Source organism: Melanerpes formicivorus, unplaced genomic scaffold, assembly GCF_026170545.1.
Source record: "Melanerpes formicivorus ecotype bairdi unplaced genomic scaffold, bMelFor1.0.p_v2 SCAF_5, whole genome shotgun sequence".
Lineage (NCBI taxonomy): Eukaryota > Metazoa > Chordata > Aves > Piciformes > Picidae > Melanerpes > Melanerpes formicivorus.
In genome coordinates, this window is record NW_027142357.1 from 34,829,515 (window position 1) to 34,847,749 (window position 18,235).

Sequence of the window (18,235 nt, forward strand, 5' to 3'; positions counted from 1 at the left end):
GAGTCAGACTAAAAAACCCCATAGCCTGCTGTATTTCTAGCCAATTGTCAGGTTTGTGCAATTTAGACAGACTGTCAAACACATTACCAGTATGTACTCTCCACGTTATAGGTGCAGCAGTGTGTGCCAGTACATTTGTTTATAGAGGCACTGCTGCTGAGAACATTCACCCTTCTCTGCCCTTTCAACGGGATGTAAAAAGCAAGCGTAGGCTACAATCTGGTACTACTGGCTCATGAAATCATAATCAGCTTCAGTTCCATCAATGAAAGAAGAACGCTTTGCACTTCCATTTCAGGTGTTAATAAACACTATCAAAAGTTGTCTTTGATCTACACACATTCATCAAGCATGTTAAAACAGATAAGGCTAACCCTCCTGAATGGAGGCTGGACGGAACAGAGTTCTGCTCCTTCGGACTGCTGGGAATTACAGAAGCCACCTACAAACACTGGTGCTATTGAAAATGGATCACAAATTAAATCCCATGGGATTACGAGATGTCACTGAGGCTTAGGAGATGTCACCATGGCCGACCACAAATAAAGAGTCTGTGACTATATCTGGTTTCAGCACTGTGAGTCTGGATAAGAAAAGGAAAGGGATCAAAAGCCAGAGAAGCAGCAATAGCCACAACAAAGATGCTGGGTTTCACCACATAAAGTGCTGAGTGACAACACCAGCCAAAGGTCCTCTCACTTCTCCTCACTCTCCATCTCCTCAGCCAGATCCTCACCCCTGTACAGCTTCTGCAGCTGTGCAGATATACCATTTTTTCTCCCACATCATCCCCCCGTTTCGTGTTGTCTGCTCTTTTCCTTTTAAGCTGTCTCAATCCCTTGACATAGTTAGAAAAACAGCCCAGCTGGAAGAGGGGCTGGAGAAAGGAAAGCTGCTAATGGTACAGATGTGTGGGTGACAGGGAGTATCTTAAGCTACGTTGCTAGATATATTATATATAAAAAATGTGACCTTGAATAGAGAGCCACTATTCCTAGGCACATCAGACCAGACACTGTCTGCTGTTGTTTATCTCCTCTGTGTTTAGGGAAACATGATTTTTGTGTCCCATTCTTTGGAAACGCAATTGAGCAGAAGAGTTATTCAGAGAGTTATTTTTTGGTTTTTATGTCTAAGGTAACAATCCAGTGAGACAGCAAATATTAGCTAACAGCTCTGGCCAAAGGCCAACAGCATCTTTCATACAAGCCTCAGAGTCCTTCTGTTCTTTCAGTCTTATCAGAATGAATGGTATTGGCTAATTTAGCAATGATACGATGTTTTGTTATGTTTTCTCCTTTCAAGTCAGCCAGCCACGCTGGTTTTCAGAGGCGGGTGCTGGATATTCATTCTACTCAGATGAACACTGACATTTTACTTATTTGTGTGATTTTTTTTTTTAATTTTTTTTTTTGTCATTGATGTGCAGGCTTCTACATTGCCAGAATGCCCACAGAATAGTTGGACCATCTGTTGACCAAATGTGAATAAAACCAAGCCAGCTCTAATCTCTAGTGCAGACAGTGGTGTAGTTTTTCAGTTGCAGATTGGAACCATTTCTGCTCATAGGTTGACCTTAATCAGCTGTCTTTTTATACAAAAGACCAAATGATTTTGGTTCATAACACACATTCCTGTGCAGTCTTCACCTCTTGCTCATCACTCCATTTTAAAATTAATGATATAATAGGATTCTTAAATTATTGTGGTTCCAACTCTAGTCCTACATAAAGTTCTTGCAAATTAATAAACAAACAAATATCGGAGAAAGAATAGATTCAACTACCACTAAAGTCGGAGTTTTTTCAATTTAGGCCTAACAGTATTAAGGAAAATATAGTCTAGATGCATATTAGTATAAGCAATTTAACTTGCTCAGAAATAAACCTGAATAGGTCATTTCATCTCCAGTCAAATTCAGACAGTAGTTTTTGGACAAGATGCCTATCTTGTTGAAAAGCCTCAGAGGAACTTGGTGAATATCCAGTGTCATGTGGCAATCAGAAACACCTCCCAGAAGCACTCAGGTTTCTATGGCACAAGAAAATCCTTGTAGCGTGATGAAGAGCTCAGTTAAACATAGCTGAGACTTCCTGTTTTGTTGTTTGTAGCTACTATAAAGAGTTTGTAAGAGTTGACAGCCATAAAGCTAAACCGTGGGTGTGTGGTCACATCACTGTGAAGCCAGCACTGAGAGGATCTTATATGCTTTATGTACCCACGGAATATCTGAAAGGAAAGTTTCTGTCAAACAAGGAGGTGAAATATGCTTGCAGTCAAGTTTACTGCAAAGCTCTGATAGCTAGTAAGCTATAAGCTGCTGCTGCTTCACTAACATGCCAGTTATCCATTTTTAGGAAGGATTGCTTAAGCAAACATGGCAATTGAGACTTGTTTCTTATAAATTAGAATTCTTGAACCATGAATTAATGGTACCTCAATGGAAAAGTTGGTCTATAACACTCTCCACAATGACAGTGCACGCCAAAAGGATTCGGTATAAATTCTTTTAAAGAATGGGGAAAAAAGTTTAGCCTCTATAAACTTAACTTGAAACCCCATGTTTTGCTCCCTGAACAAGGCTTCCAAATGATATGTAAATTTTGGAAGTGAAATAGAAAAATTAGGAGCTTTATGAATGGCTATTTCTACACATTGACCTATACTTTACCACCTTCTGGTCATCACAAAAGGTTGTCTTCTCTTGGTCATGATTCCAATATCCTAGATGGACCTGGAGAAGAGGAGGCTCAGGGGAGACCTCATTGCTCTCTACAACTACCTGAAGGGTGGTTGTAGCCAGGAAGGGGTTGGTCTCTTCTCCCAGGCAACCAGCACTAGAACAATGGGACACAGTCTCAAGCTGCGCCAGGGGAAGTTTAGGCTCGAGATGAGGAGAAAGTTCTTCATTGAGAGAGTCATCAGTCATTGGAATGTGCTGCCCAGGGAGGTGGTGGAGTCGCCATCTCTGGAGGTGTTCAAGAGGGGATTGGACATGGCACTTGGTGCCATGGTCTAGTCTCGAGGTCTGTGGTGACAGGTTGGACTAAATGATCTTTGAGGTCTCTTCCAACCTTAGCGATACTGTGACCCATTTCAACATCAAGCACTTGCTGATTACATCTAGACTAGCTATCCCCCCATGCATGTATTTTGCTTGCATGCTGGACTATGCTAAAAACATTGTTTTGCCAAGGATTCTGTGCATCTTGTGTAACTATCAAGCTGTAATAATCTGCAAAAACAGTCTCTAAAGCTCACCATTCCTGGGTCTGCATTCTTCAGTTGCTATTTAAGAACACTTATTTTCCCCTTTCTTTAGTGCTCAATTTACTATCTCTTCATCTGAATCATCTCACTTAGTACCATTACATTTTCTGTTACATCTATTATTTGAATAGAAAATCAAAGTTTTCTTAAAACTGATGTGTTCCTTTTAAATTTAAAAAAAAAAAATAAAAAATAAATCTTTAAGGGAAAAATCAACCAAATCCATGTTTGAGAGAAGCCTTGCAAGTTTCTTGACAAAAAGTCACTTTAGAGTAGGGAAACAGTTCCTCCGCCAGTCCTAATCGAAGGATAAAATTTCTCAAAGACAATAGTAGAATCGAGGCACTCTGAAACCATAATCTGCTCATGGAATATGAGAGTTTAAGGAACATAAAATATTAATGCTACTGTGGAAAGCACTGTCAAGATTTCATCTGGAATATTATCTGCAATTACAATCATCAGTGTTCAGGAGGAGCTCATTCAAAGAGTATTCACCAAAGAGGTAGTGCTGAGGTTGCTTAGAATAGAATAGAATAAACCAGGTTGGAAGAGACCTTCAAGATCATCGCGTCCAACCTATCATCCAACACCACCTAATCAACTAACCCATGTAACCAAGCACCCTGTCAAGTCTCCTCCTGAACACCTCCAGTGAGGGCGACTCCACCACCTCCCCGGGCAGTCCATTCCAATGGGCAATCACTCTCTCTGTGTAAAACTTCCTCCTGACCGCCAGCCTGAACTTCCCCTGGCGCAGCCTGAGACTGTGTCCTCTTGTTCTGGTGCTGGCTGCCTGGGAGAAGAGACCAACCTCTGCCTGTTTACAACCCCGCTTCAGGTAGTTGTAGAGAGCAATAAGGTCACCCCTGAGTCTCCTCCTCTCCAGGCTAAGCAGCCCCAGCTCCCTCAGTCTCTTCTCATAGGGCTTGTGTTCCAAACCCCTCACCAACTTCATTGCCCTTCTCTGGACTTAGAGGAATTGAGAGTTTGTGTCATGAGAAAAGACTAAACTTATCTTGCTAAACTTAAGAGACCAAGAGCTTACATGGGTATGAATTCCACAAAGGAATGAGTGAGAAAAAATAAACTGGGAAAGAAAAATACATCAACCTAAGGCAAAATTAGATGGGAATATAGTGACTACAAATACATTTAGGCTGAAATTAGGATGTTTTTTAATATTTGACAAAGGAAACTGTGAACCAGCCTGCCAGGTAGAATAAGAAGATGAGAAACTTCAGCAATTTTAAACCAGAGCTGAGCAGTTAGTAGAATTAATTACACAGCAGAGTCAAGAGATGAGGACATGAATTTATGATCCAAAGATCCTTGCTGTTATTCCTCCTGTAATAAAATTAGTCATTCCTACATTTAAAAAACGTAAATTGTCCTGTGCTGTTGAGAGAATACCAGGAAATCAACCCAACTGGAAGGGACTGATATTTACATTGTCTCCTTTGTGTATGTTTCTGGCCAAGGGGGGCAGAGGAATCTCTGGAATGGTGGATACGTTGTTCCATGCCCACAAGGCAAGATGCTTAAGGATTCAAGATGGCAGAAGGAAGATCCTTCTGTACTTTTCCTGCAACGCATATCTTGAACTGTAGGAAACTTTCTTTTAAGTTTCTTGCTATATTTCTGACAGCTGTGTTGCTCCATTTCCTTGCCTGGCCTTGCTGCTGCAACTCATGGCATGTGCCAGAGCATGGTTTCAACAAGGCGAGTAGAGTAGAGTAGAGTAGAGTAGAGTAGAGTAGAGTAGAGTAGAGTAGAGTAGAGTAGAGTAGAGTAGAGTAGAGTAGAGTAGAGTAGAGTAGAGTAGAGTAGAGTAGAGTAGAGTAGAATAAACCAGGTTGGAAAAGACCTTCAAGATCATGAAGTCCACCATTTAATCAACTACACCATGGCACTGAGTGCCCCATCCAGTCTCTTCCTGAACACTTACAGTGGTGGTGACTCCACCACCTCCCTGGGCAGCCCATTCCAATGGCCAATCACTCTGTGAAGAATTTCTTCCTAACATCTAGCCTAAACCTCCCCTGGTGCAGCTTGAGACTGTGTCCTCTGTGCTTGTTCTGGTGCTGGTTGCCTGGGAGAAGAGATCAACCCCCACCTGGCTACAACCTCCCTTCAGGTAGTTGCAGACAGCAATAAGGTCTCCCCTGAGCCTCCTCTTCTCCAGGCTAAGCAAGCCCAGCTGCCTCAGCCTCTGCCCATAGGGCTTGTGCTCCAGACCCCTCACCAGCTTTGTAGCCCTTCTCTGCACACGCGCCTGCTGGGTACTGTAGATAAGTCCCTGCTAGGCAGTTAGGTTCCTGACTTTCCATTTTTTCAGGATCATCATCTTCATAAATGGTCACCTCCTTTGTGCTGTTGCCTAGCAATGCTGGGACATTGTCAGAAAACCTGCCTCCTTTGTACCTCTCCCAGTTCTGTCATTTCAAGTGAACCAAAGCCACAGGCTATTATGTTAAGGTCTTCCCCAAGAACAGATTTTTAACACCATACAGGAATTATCTTCCCTCGAATATAGTAACTCAAGGAGGCACAAGAGTTCTCTCAGCCCCCTAACTCTGCATATATTGCTCAGTTCCCAGAAAGTTATTTCAGATCCCTTTCAGCCAGGTTTAATGATTCCATTCCTTGAGACAGGTGTCTTTCACAGTTTGCCACAGTAACTTTGGAGGTGAAAAGGATTTTCTCTGAGCAACCACTCCACTGTGTAAGCCCCATCTCACTGCAGAGGAAACCCCATTCTCTTCTCTGTTTCCTTTTTACTGAATATCCTTTAGAGAAGTTTGATCTTCCCACACTTTTTTTTTTTTTTTTGACAGAACAACTTTTCCTTGACAAAAATCCTGTTCTTTGATTCTCTTAGCACAGGGAATGAATACTCTCTTAAGCCCATGCTCTGTTCAGCCACATCCCACACAACCCTTTTCACAACAGTCCCTTCAGGGACAGGTAGCACCTAGTTGCTCCCACTCTAGAAGGTATGTGACAGCTTCAATCCCTTCTCCTTTGACCTACTTCCTTCAAGATTTCCACAGGCTGGCAGCTACCTTTTGCTAGGTAGCTATCACCTTCCCTTTTCATCACCCTCAAGCTGAGGTGACAGTAGTGGGTGGTTATTTCAAATGCATGTGACAAGGATTCTGTCAACGTGACACCAACTTACAGGCTCACAGAGGGGTGTCCAGAAGTTTCTATAGAATCTTAGTGCAGTGGTTGAGGTTTGTATTTCAGCTTTTTTCTTTCCTCTGATGCTGTACAGCAGGTGCAATACTCCACATTTTTAAAGTCTTGGAGAAAAATACAAAGCACAGATATTTCTCTATTATTAGCTTAATTTAGGCCTGTGTAACTAAAATTCTCAGGTGAGTGTTTTCACCCAGCTGCTACCTGTGAGACAGCTGCTACCTGTGAGAGCTTCCTGCCTCTCTCTTGGGCAGCCTCTGCCTTATGTCTCTTGAATTCTATTTTTGCAGCCAGAGCTTCCCTGCAGAAGTGGTCTGGGTTTCAGCATCTTGAACTGTCCAACCCCTCCCTACTGTTTTACCACAGAAAAAGGAACAAGTTCCCACTTGGTTTCTCAGTTTCTTCAGCTCATGGTTCACCCAGGAACCAGCTGGTGTATTCACCAGCTGGACTATGGTTGCTTCTTTGGAGACAGCAATCCATCTGGCTTTGGAGGCACACTCCTGCACCTCTGTCCAAGCCTTCCAGCTCTTTCTCTAAACCCACAATCAAACCAAACAAAAAGATTCTCTCTGACTCAGTTTCCAGATAAATTTGTTTGCTTACTCATACATAGTTTCAAACTTCAAGTTTGGGGTTACCTGCACCTCATTTTCCCCCACCACTCCATTCAAAGCTCTGCAATGGGTCAGGTTAGACTCTCTCCCTATAGTGAATTCCTCAAACTACCAAAAGGTTTCAGAGCAAACAAACACACACAATCCCATCTCCTGAAAAAGTGAAAAAATCAGATTTTAGATTAGGCACTCAACTTTTTTTGAATAGGGAAAATACCACAGTAGCCACTACAAGACTTAAAAGAAACACAAAAAGCTCATCAAACATGAGTTTCCATTTTCTGCATGCTTGCAGGAGGTTTCTGTCTTTCTACCTGGTTTCAAACTAGTGGCTCTCTGAACCTCAGACTCTGCTTACTCCCCTCTGGTCCCAAGGATTTCCCCTAACTCCAGACAGGTCTGCCTGCTTTCCTCAGCAATCCCACTGATCTGCAGGCTCATCTCCAGGCTGTGCAGCGACCTGCCAGCCACAGTGACAGCCTGGAGACCCTCTGCTCTCCTCAGTAAGCCACGGTGATCCCCAGGAAGAAGTGTCCCCTTCTTCTTGGGGCTGTGTCTAAGCCTGCTGATCTCAGTGCACCTGCTGCAGAGACCCTGCAGCACACTGTTAGGCCATTGCTTTGAGTGGGTAGGCAGGCAGAGACAGGCATGAGCTTCTCCAAAGAATTTAGACATTGGAAATGGATTTAAAAAAGCAAAGAGAGACGTGAAAACACATATGTGATAAACTTAAAAGAGAAGTGACAGATGGGAAATGGTGGGGCTTGAAACCCTTGGGGGTTTTCTCCATATTTTCAGTTCTGCTTAAGATATGACATTGGTACATGCCTTTTAGCAGTGTGCTGGGCAAAGCCTACAGAATGCACAGTATCCACCCTTAATGTTTCAGTCTGGAAATAAAGTAATAATATCCTTTATAATAATAAAAACACAGATACATTTTAGTTTTATTCTTTCTGTTCATCAGTATGGATGCTTATCAATCCAGAAATACTAAGGGAAATTCTCCTCTTCCAGCAATTTCTCCCTCCTGCAGCACCAACAGGGATCTTCCCCAGTCACAGGCTCTCCCCCAGTCACAGGCTCTGTGGTGCTAGTTCAACCCAATGACGCTCACTTTTTTCACATACCCATGCTAAACTCCCCTTCCAAGAACATACTCAAAGTATACTCAATCTGTTGCCTGAAGGGCAAGCTATCTAAAGATGAATAGCATATAAAATGAAGTAACTTGTACGTGATGTGGGCAGCTATTGCAAGGCTCTGCTGGAATGAAACAGGTCTCAAGTTCTACCTACAAGACTGGGGAAAGATTCTTCTTTTGAATGGATGACCTAACCAGCTGCTTTGTCCATTAGACTATACCATCACCTTAAAATTACACAGAATTGAATGGCTGAGTACACTTACAATATTTGAGCCACTGAGCACCAGCAATTTCCAAGGTGTAAGTGAGGTTTTGAAAGACCTCAGCACAGCTCCCAAACAAGTCTGAATTGTGTTATCATGCAATGGCAGACCTGACATTTCTCTGAAACTAACTGCCATCTGAGCCAGGAAACGTTGGAAATGTTCTTTCTGCCATACAAATTTCACTCATCAAGCTTACACCTACAGCAAAAAGTTTCTGAACTGCAACAGAAATCAGTACTAATGTTTATTCCTGTGTTGAGTAGACAGACAAATGCCATATGGACTGCATGGGTGCCTTCCATCACCAGTCCCATAAATGAGTTTGCAATGTCTGTAAGTCACAGGCATGGAGAGAAAAACTGAAAAACACTCCAAGACTAAGCCTCACAGAAAAGCTTCCCACAGGCAATTGAAAGGATTTTTCAAATGGAAAGACTGCTGCTCCTCCTACAACTTGCATGTTACACATTTGGGACCTTAGAACACGAGATATTTTCATTAAGTATAGCCAGACGTGTAGAGAAAGTTAATTCTCATGTCAGCATAAACATATGCTCCTAAATCCAAACTCTCTCCATGCTACACACACCAGAAATAGTCACAGTGATTCAGCATAACTAAAAGCATCAGAAAATCTGCAGATGACCACACAATCAGACTGCAAATATTTCTAATTTCAAATAATGCCCTTTTCCACTGTTTTTTCTTGTTTTCAACACTGTAAACAGGTATTTGCTTTCCCATGTTTGCAAATGCATACATATGTGTATACATATCTAATCATATGTCTACCTGCTCCCTCAAATACACATAATTAATTTTGTATATAAGCACTCTGATGCAAACTAACTGCTGTTGCTTTAATTTATTTACTGGAATGTAAAGCCACTCAACACTAAAAAAAGCTCTTGTTCAGTTCTGAGTCACAGCTTCAAGGTGGGACCAGGACCACCTTGACATAGCTACATAAATTTCTGTGCGTCTTCCACAAACAGCCAAGATTCTGTATGGAGGGAGGCAGCTTTTGTGGAGTTAAAGTAGGTACAAGAGAAATGCAAGAGGAAAATGAAATCTGTCATCAACGAGCATTTGCTGAACCCTGCACAATGTAAACAAGCTGTTCTTACGCATTTTCACGCTACACAGCCCATCAAGAAGGTTTCAGGCTCAGACTGCAAAGTGCAGTGGTCAACACCCACCTGAGCTGTCCAGAGTACAGACAGCAGCTAAGAGGAGAGACTTTTTTCCCCTTCTGCAGAAATTATCATGATTTGTTTTCAGCCTCTGACTCCTCAGTCAAACACTTATATGCAAAACACTTACAGTACATAATTCTTCTGATTAAGTGGCTCTTGAGCGTGCATATTTTGCTGTACAGAAAGGTTGATTTAGTGACTACTACGCACACACACCACTGAAGTTGTTCAGAAAGTTTCATTATATCAAACACCACAAAACATGACCTGATGCCTTCAGAGGCACTAAATTCTTGCATTCTTTTTCCCTTACCATGTTATTTGTGAATTTAATGCCTTTTAAAAAATACTAATGGAGCGAATGCGACTCTAAAATAAACACTGAAGAAACCACTTCCCATTTGGTTCAATAACCTTAATCTTACATCAAAAGTCAAATGCACATGACACCAACAGCCCTTTCCTGATAGTGTACAGCCAACAGCAAAGGCCAAAAGGCTAAACTCCTGTAAATGTTAACTACACAGGACTCAAGCATGACAGGAAGGTTTCCCACTTCAAACTTGGATCCCCTTGAAACGGGTCACCTCAGAGGATCACAAAGAATAGCAAGAAATCATGATGCTCTTCCCAACTGTAAGATTCACTTAATAGTACTTTCAAAGACAACATGAATTCTTAGTAATGTCTTTTCAGTTTCCAAATTTCAGCTCAGAAAAGCTACAATAACAAAAGAAGGGTATGAGACCATTCTTTGTTAGTCAGCTAGGATCAAGAGTTTCTCTTCATGATCAGCTGTGATGCACTTTCAGTGTCACAAAGACCATCTCACATGACAAAGGTGACCAAACCACACACAACCAAACAGTAGTCTCCAAATTATCAAGTCAGGGAATGAAAAATACAAAAATAAAAATGCCTCCATGTGGTTTTCCCCAAAGTAGACCAGGAATGACTGCCAGGATAGTGAACACTCTTGAGCCTGAAGGATAGCTTCCTTCTATGCAGGTTTCCTGCAGCACTGCCCTGGAACAACACAGTCTCCTATTCTACTGGTGCACAGCTCAAAAGGACTTCAGCCTTCGGGAGGACAGATTCAATAACATCAAAGAAACCTAGGATGTAGAAGCAATTACTATTCAGGGCTTAAATTTCAGTTTTTTAGAAAACAACCACAAAAGCAAATCATGTCAGAGACATAAGAAGGAAAGCTTACTGATTGTAGATTTCCAGACCCTAGCAGCATAGCAAAATGGCCTAAACAAGTAATATACGGTCACAGTAATGGTCTCCAAGGGCTTAATTACCTGTGTCATTAGGTAGTGGTAGCCTCTCTACAATTATATTGACAGTCCTTCTACAACCAAGCAGTTGATAATGAGGCAATAAAAATACATGACAATGCACACAAAAGAGTGCTGGAATAGTGTCATATATAGCATCATCAGCTTTGATAGCAATGAGCAAGAAAGTCTGAATTAAACTATTTGTGAACTGCAAGTAAAAACAATCAAGAAAGGCCTAGGTACATTTTGTCATTTATAACTTACATGTGCAAGCCTAGCAAAAGCCAAAGAGAAGAGAAAAGGAGGGAAGATTAGTGAAGTGCAAATGACATGAAAGATGAAAGAAAGAGGAGGAAGTGGAAGGGGAAGTGAAAAAGGGGAAAGCAGAAGGCGAAGGGGAGAAAGAAAAGGCAGTGACACTTTCAAGCCTCTGTGTTATTGTATGAAGTAACAATAGGAAAGAAATACATGAGAATACACATCATCAAAATGCCAAACTTGTCACTGGCACAGCAGTAAAATAGGTTAGCATACAGTGAAGTGAAAGGATATCTCTAAGGTACGAATGTTTAATTATTTGTAACACATTGGTATTTCTTTTGAAGAAACAGGAGAGCTATTAGGACTCCAACAGAAGATCATTTAAGAAGGATCTTTAGTCTAACTACAGCCCTAAATGGAGAATCACAACATCACTCCCTCGTCCCTGTTCAAGCACTCATTCTTTAATCATCTATCTTCAGCGCAGCACGGGATGCATTTTCAAACTGCTCTGCAGGACTTCATCCATGCAGCTCCTATTGTGTTTAATGGGAATCCTGCGGACAGAGCTCGGTATGAGACTTTCAAAATGTACTCCAGAAATCTCTAAATAATGCACTAGTTGAACATTATTCTGTTTACTTCTCATGGGACATGACTAAAATGAAACAAAGGTTACGTCATTCATAAAAGTAGTATTTATTGGAAAGCTCATCAGTGTTTTCTATAGGGATATTTTTCCTCTCTAAAAATATTTAATGGGACTATTTAGGATTTACTTTTCCACAGCACCTAAAAAGGAGAACAAAATCAACTCAGATCATTGCTTTAGAAAATAAGATCCAGTGGTTGACATTATTGGTCTAGGACTTGAGAAGGCCTTCTTCAAGGCTTGACACCTTTGTGGCTTTGTTTCAGACTTCCCTCTGAAAACTGATTTAATGGTTTCTGTTTCAACAGCTTTATGATGATAAAAAATACTAGTGAAGCATTAATCAAACATTCATCAGACACAGAAAGAAGGGACAAATATTAACTCACTCTCTCTCTCTCTCCTTTCAAGATGAGGGCTGCTTTTGTGATCAGGTCTAAGATAACAAGAAAGTTTTGAGAAACACAAATCCTTGCCATGAAGACTTCAGTTCCACTGTTTTCACCTTTCAGAAGCAGTATTCAGAATAAATTCATGAAGGCATAATTTTAATTGGCTTTCATGCACCCAAACAGTAGATCCATTATCCTTTGGAATATGAACCAAATAGGCTCAGCTACATATAAAGTTTCAGGGATTGCCAGTTCAGGGAACAGATCCTCAACCTTTTCAACCTGTGAAAAGCATCACTGCAGAGAAAAACAAAAAGGTTGGTACATTCACTAGGCAAAAGTTCAGCCAAGGAACAGGAAACATAATATACAGAGCCTACATTTCTAGCTTCAGCAAATGAACATTAGATGTAATACTGTTAGCTCATTTACTACAAACTGTTATTGTATCTATGCAATCTGTGCTGCTATGAAAATGGAAGATGACCTTAGGAATAGAGACATATTTTAATATCCCTGAAATTGGCAAATACAACTCTTGTCATGAGCCAGTGAAGTACTTTTTTTTCCTGGACATACAGAACACATAAGGGACACAAAGGTCTTACTATGAAAGCCTTGGGAAATACCCATAACACAAGCTTAGCATTTTGCAAGATTCTGCATTCCTGCCAGTGGAATGCAAAAAAAGTAAATTACTCTAAAAACGACTCTGTCTACTAGCATCAAACTGTATGGGCAGGAATTCAAAACTGAGAAACTTGGGGCAGAAGGCATTCCACTGAACTTAACAGCTCACTTCTGAGAATCAGGGCCTTTGTGACTTAAGTGAACAGACAGCATGTATTTTAGCTAATCTGGTGGAAACAAAGCCTCACAAGCCTGCCTTAGTAAGAAATAATTTAGTAGTTCTCCGGAGGGACTTTTTCCCCCTCTAAGCAAGAATCAACACAAAGAAAAGATCCTTTTGAATCCTTAATTAAATATTATAAAAAGTTGAAAGAAAACAATCATTATCTTATAATGCACCATTACAATGTAGGAGACCAAATTTCTGAAAAACCAATTTAGATATCCATGTCCAGGAGGGGAAAAGGGCAGTAAGTAAAAACAGCAAAGAAAGCCAGGATGATACATGAAAGAGAGGCTGAGTGGGACATGATGGGAATGCAGGGCATGAGCTGAACAGCAGTATCTCACAGTACCAAAGCTTTAAAAATTCCATTTGTTCTTCAGAAAGAAAGAAGTTTACCTTCATCATGAGCCAAAATGCTATATACAGCAGGAAATGATGTCCATGAGAGGGGACTCTATTAATGTGAGAAGAAGCTACATCAGGTCCTTTTATATCCACAGCTGTCCAGGCAGAAAGACAGGACTCTCACCCAGGTGGGCACAAGCCATATAACTGCGGGTATGGGAGACATGCAAGACTCCTGCTTGCTTGGTTACAAAGTTAAGCTATGCTTTATAATGTGATTATAAAAGTTCACTCATATTTTGATGTTCTGCAGCTACAAGGGAAAAAGATGTTTATTGCAGATGCTACCACGAGAGCCCAAATCAGCGTTGTGTCTTCCTGCTGCCAGAAAAGCTGGGCAATGGCACACAGGATGCACTCTGGCTAACAGAAACCAGGGTAGGCCAAACCTCCCACCATGGGAGCTGTGAGTACTTTGCAAAACACAGTCATTGCTGGCTTAGTTAGCTTTAGATAGATGGCAGGCAATAGGAGGCAGAAAGAAGAATAAAGCAAGAGAGCAGAAGTCATATCCCTGCCAGAAAATTGCATCCACTGCTGGTTTTGCACACCAGCACAGTGCTGATGGAGTAGATCTGGCATTTACCTTCACAGCAGAGGCATCCTACTTGACACAAATGCAAGTGATGTCATCTTGCAGAAAATCTAATACTGGCATTGACTGTAAAATGAAGCTAAAATGAAACAGAATTATTTTAGACCATCCACCTTCGCTTTATTTTTAAAATAACTGCTACAATAGTAATTTTTAAACTATCTATATTTGCCTGTTTTGTTAGTGCCTTCCAAACAGCACCACCTTTATTTCAAGATTATTATAAAATAAAGATGCTGACAGTCTCTTTATTAGCCAAGTGCTAGTACAGTATTTTTGTATCTTTTCAAGTTCATTGCTAATGATTCATTTCAAAGTATTTTCAGATTACTGGAAGGAAGTGTAGTGTATTTCCTTAATCTTCATCATTTTTAACCCTCATTCACCCTTCATGCCACTAAGTACATTGTACATTCTGAGAAACTGCTTGGCCTGTAAATAGCATAAACTAAACCTGCTAGAATAACAAACTCACTGTTTGAAAATGTAAAAGCTGTAAATCCATCAATACTTGGAATTGCTGAAGGAACATGGGAACTCATTTCACAATAAAGGCCACATTCCTCTGTAAAACACAAGCTCTTCTGTTTTGATATTTACACTGATGCATCTCCAAATGAAAAACAGTCCAGGGGGAAGAAGAGAGACAAATCCACACCTGGTGGTGTGATCATTTCCAGCATTTGACTCCTAACTGTTTGCTCAAGACAAATCTTTTAATATTTGAGAAAGTGCATCTTGATTTTATAGATAACATCCACATCTCTGAGCAAGTGGAAAACGTCTGGATTTTGAACTCATTAGGGAGCAAATCTTTCAATGCATTACTGATGAAAGTGAGAGAGAGAAAAAACTGTTGCTAACTTAAAATGTATGCAATCACTTATTTTATTAATTATTTATCAGAGGCTGCTATTGTTAAGAGAGTTGTTTTAAAGGCCTGCTTACAAACAATACACAGACAAATATAAACTAGAGGACCTAAGTGTTAGGGAGCATTAAGGGCTGAAAAATAAGACCTAGTTATTCATTTGTCTTAGGACAACTACAGATACAATCACAGTATGTGAGAAATGTACACCAAAAATATAGGGGAAGTTGATTTATAGAAAAGCAGGTTTCTTACAAAGTTTGGATTATATTTTTTTTTTACCCACTACATTTGCAAATGAGCCTGACAATCATCATAAACTCAGACCTATTTATTATATGTGGGCATACTCAGCATTTTTGCTGGAATATCACTCCTGAGAGTTTGCTTTCAGTTGAGACATCCCTCAGATTCCATGAAGAAAAACACAAAACCAGAACAGGAAGGTAGTATCTATCAAAATATCCTGTAAGTGTGCCTGGTCTTTAGGACTGTCATAAAGAGGCATTCCTTATATTGTGTTACTCGTGGAATCTAACTTAAGGTACAAATTCAGAGCACTCAAAACTCATGCACGTCTCTACATTTCTGCTAGATTACTGAAAACCATAGTTCAGTCATCAAAACTAGATGTCTAATTGGGGGTTGGGGGGTGTAAGCACCATCCTTCTCCACTCCCTAGGAATGCCAGATACTGGTGTAACTGAGCTTCACCTGCTTGAGGTATGGCCTACAAGAAGGCTGGGGAGGGACTTCTCAGGATCTCAGGTAGTGATAGGACTAGGGGGAATGGAATGAAGCTGGAGGTGGGAAGATTCAGGCTGGACGTGAGGAGGAAGTTCTTCACCATGAGAGTGATGAAACCCTGGAATGGGTTGTCCAGGGAGGTGGTTGAGGCCCCATCCCTGGAGGTGTTTAAGACCAGGCTGGACAAGGCCAGACTGATCTAGTGTGGGGTGTCTCTGCGCATGGGGGGTAGAACTAGATGATCCTTGTGGTCCCTTCCAACCCTGACTGATACTATGATACTGGTGTGACTGGGTTTTACATGCTTTAGATAAACCTGGTGCTGTCCCTACTACATACTACTGGATGAAGACAGCGACTGGCATCATGAGTTCAGATTCCTTATCAAACAGAGATTTTTCAAGGGCTGTGTTATTTACAGCAGGTCAAAACCTCAAGGCAGGATCATGGATTAATGCAAGTGGAGAGTAAGACACCCCACTCTACCCAGTGAGGTATGAAACTGCCTGTTTCAGAGTTTTAAAAACAAATCAACTCAAGCTAGTGAGGATATAAGGTGATAAATGGTGCAGATGGCACTTGGTAGGAACAAAAACTTTGAATTGAGTTAAAATTTTACAGGATTACCAGTTACAAAGAGGCAATCTGAAAGGCTCTTCTGTTCAAAGAGTCAGACCCAGAGCTTACACATTCTTCTCCAACAGGAAATCTTGACTTGAAATTAGCTTTGATACTAGCAGCCTGCTGGGAGAGGATTTTCATATAAACTCCAGCACAACGCCAAGTACTTATATCCTCAACAGAAACACTTTAGGGAAGTAATGCAAACTTAGATTAATCACACTGAAATAAGATTTTGTGGAAATTTCAGATGTGGAAGGAAAACTGAAGCAGGCCACTTAACGAATGGGTGTGTGCAAGTCCCCTTTCTAGAAACTCAAGAGGAAAGCATCACATACAGTATCCTTAGAAATTAATGCAGAAATACCAACATAAAAAAACATGGGGAAAGCATATATAAAACCTAGTTTTAAAAAACAAATTACTATCCATGCTACATGAAAGTGTAGCAATATATACATGTGAGAGTACTGTAAATGTGAAAGGCTGATTTTGAAGAAAACTGTTTTTAAAGCGGCAATCTATTCAAGTTATGGAAGTTGAACTTAAACCTTGCTAAGAAATGCCAGTTCCAACTGTTAATCTTCCTTTTTCAAATAGCATGGGAAAATGTATATGTATTTTTCATTTGTGTTCACTTTGGGATGCAAAACCTTTGCTTGAGGTTTTCAAGCCATGTAGATTGCACAGATTAAACTGAATTCAGTATTCAGTATTCCTAAGGTTGGAAAGGACCTCAAAGATCATCAAGTCCAACCTGTCACCCCAGACCTCATGACATTACAACACTTATAAGTATATATACACTAATGAATGGTCAGCTCACATAAACTTCATGTATTTCTGCCCACACATTGCATAAAATTAAGATAAAATGCCAGGTATATAAACAAATGAAAGCCAAACTTTTATGAACTATAAACACAAGGCCAGCAGCGCTTCACTTCTGTAAGATAAATTTGACATTTGGACAGAACTGTGAATCACAACCAGCAATGCAATAACCTGGGAATGTAAGTGGCCTATTAAGAAAATAAACAAAAAAAAAAAAATAGAACAGATCACTCTCAGATGGTCTTCTCGGAAGATTGTATCACCAACAGCTGATGCTTCTTTCAGCTACTGCTGAAACGTTACCATTCTCCAAGAGTGATGAAATCAGCTTCTGAGCAATTTTCAATACCACTTGCATATAGACTTTTTATACGATCCGGTAATATAAGCAAACAAGACTTTGCTTTAACCACTTTTGTCACTTTTCTGTTTTCAGGAGGTATCTGTGCCCAACACCATAAGAAAGCACACCTTCCCGTGGCAGTACACAATTCTGCCATCCAGCCTATGTACAAATATCTACAGGAAAATACAGTCAGAAGAAGTGATTTACTTCAAATAAAAAGTCATGCAGATTAAAAGTGGATTTAATTACACTAAACCAACTCCTTTTTTTGTTTGGTTTTTTTTTCTTTTCCTGGTGAGTGTGCCTGCATTTAGGTCATTATATTTCATAGAAACACAGAATCACGAAGTTAACCAGGTTGGAAAAGACCTTTGAGATCATGAATTCCAACCTATCATCCAACACCATCTAACTAAACCATTGCACCAAGTGTTTTGTCCAGTCTTATTTTAAACACTTCCAGGGACAGTGACTTCACCATCCCCACAGGCAGCCCATTCCAATGGCCCATCACTCTTTCTATGAAGAGCTTCTTCCTAACATCCAGTCTAAACCTCCCCTGGCACAACTTGAGACTGTGTCCTCTTGTTCTGACCCAGGTTGCATGGGAGAAGAGAGCAACCGCCACCTGGCTACAACCTTCTTTCAGGTAGTAGTAGACAGCAGTAAGGT

General features: G+C 40.7%; 1 protein-coding gene across 7 annotated transcripts in view; it reads right to left on the reverse strand.

Annotated features, from left to right (window-relative positions):
* Window positions 1–18,235, reverse strand: part of NCKAP5 (NCK associated protein 5) — a 531,557-nt gene that overhangs the window by 150,394 nt on the left and 362,928 nt on the right. The window lies entirely within an intron of this gene.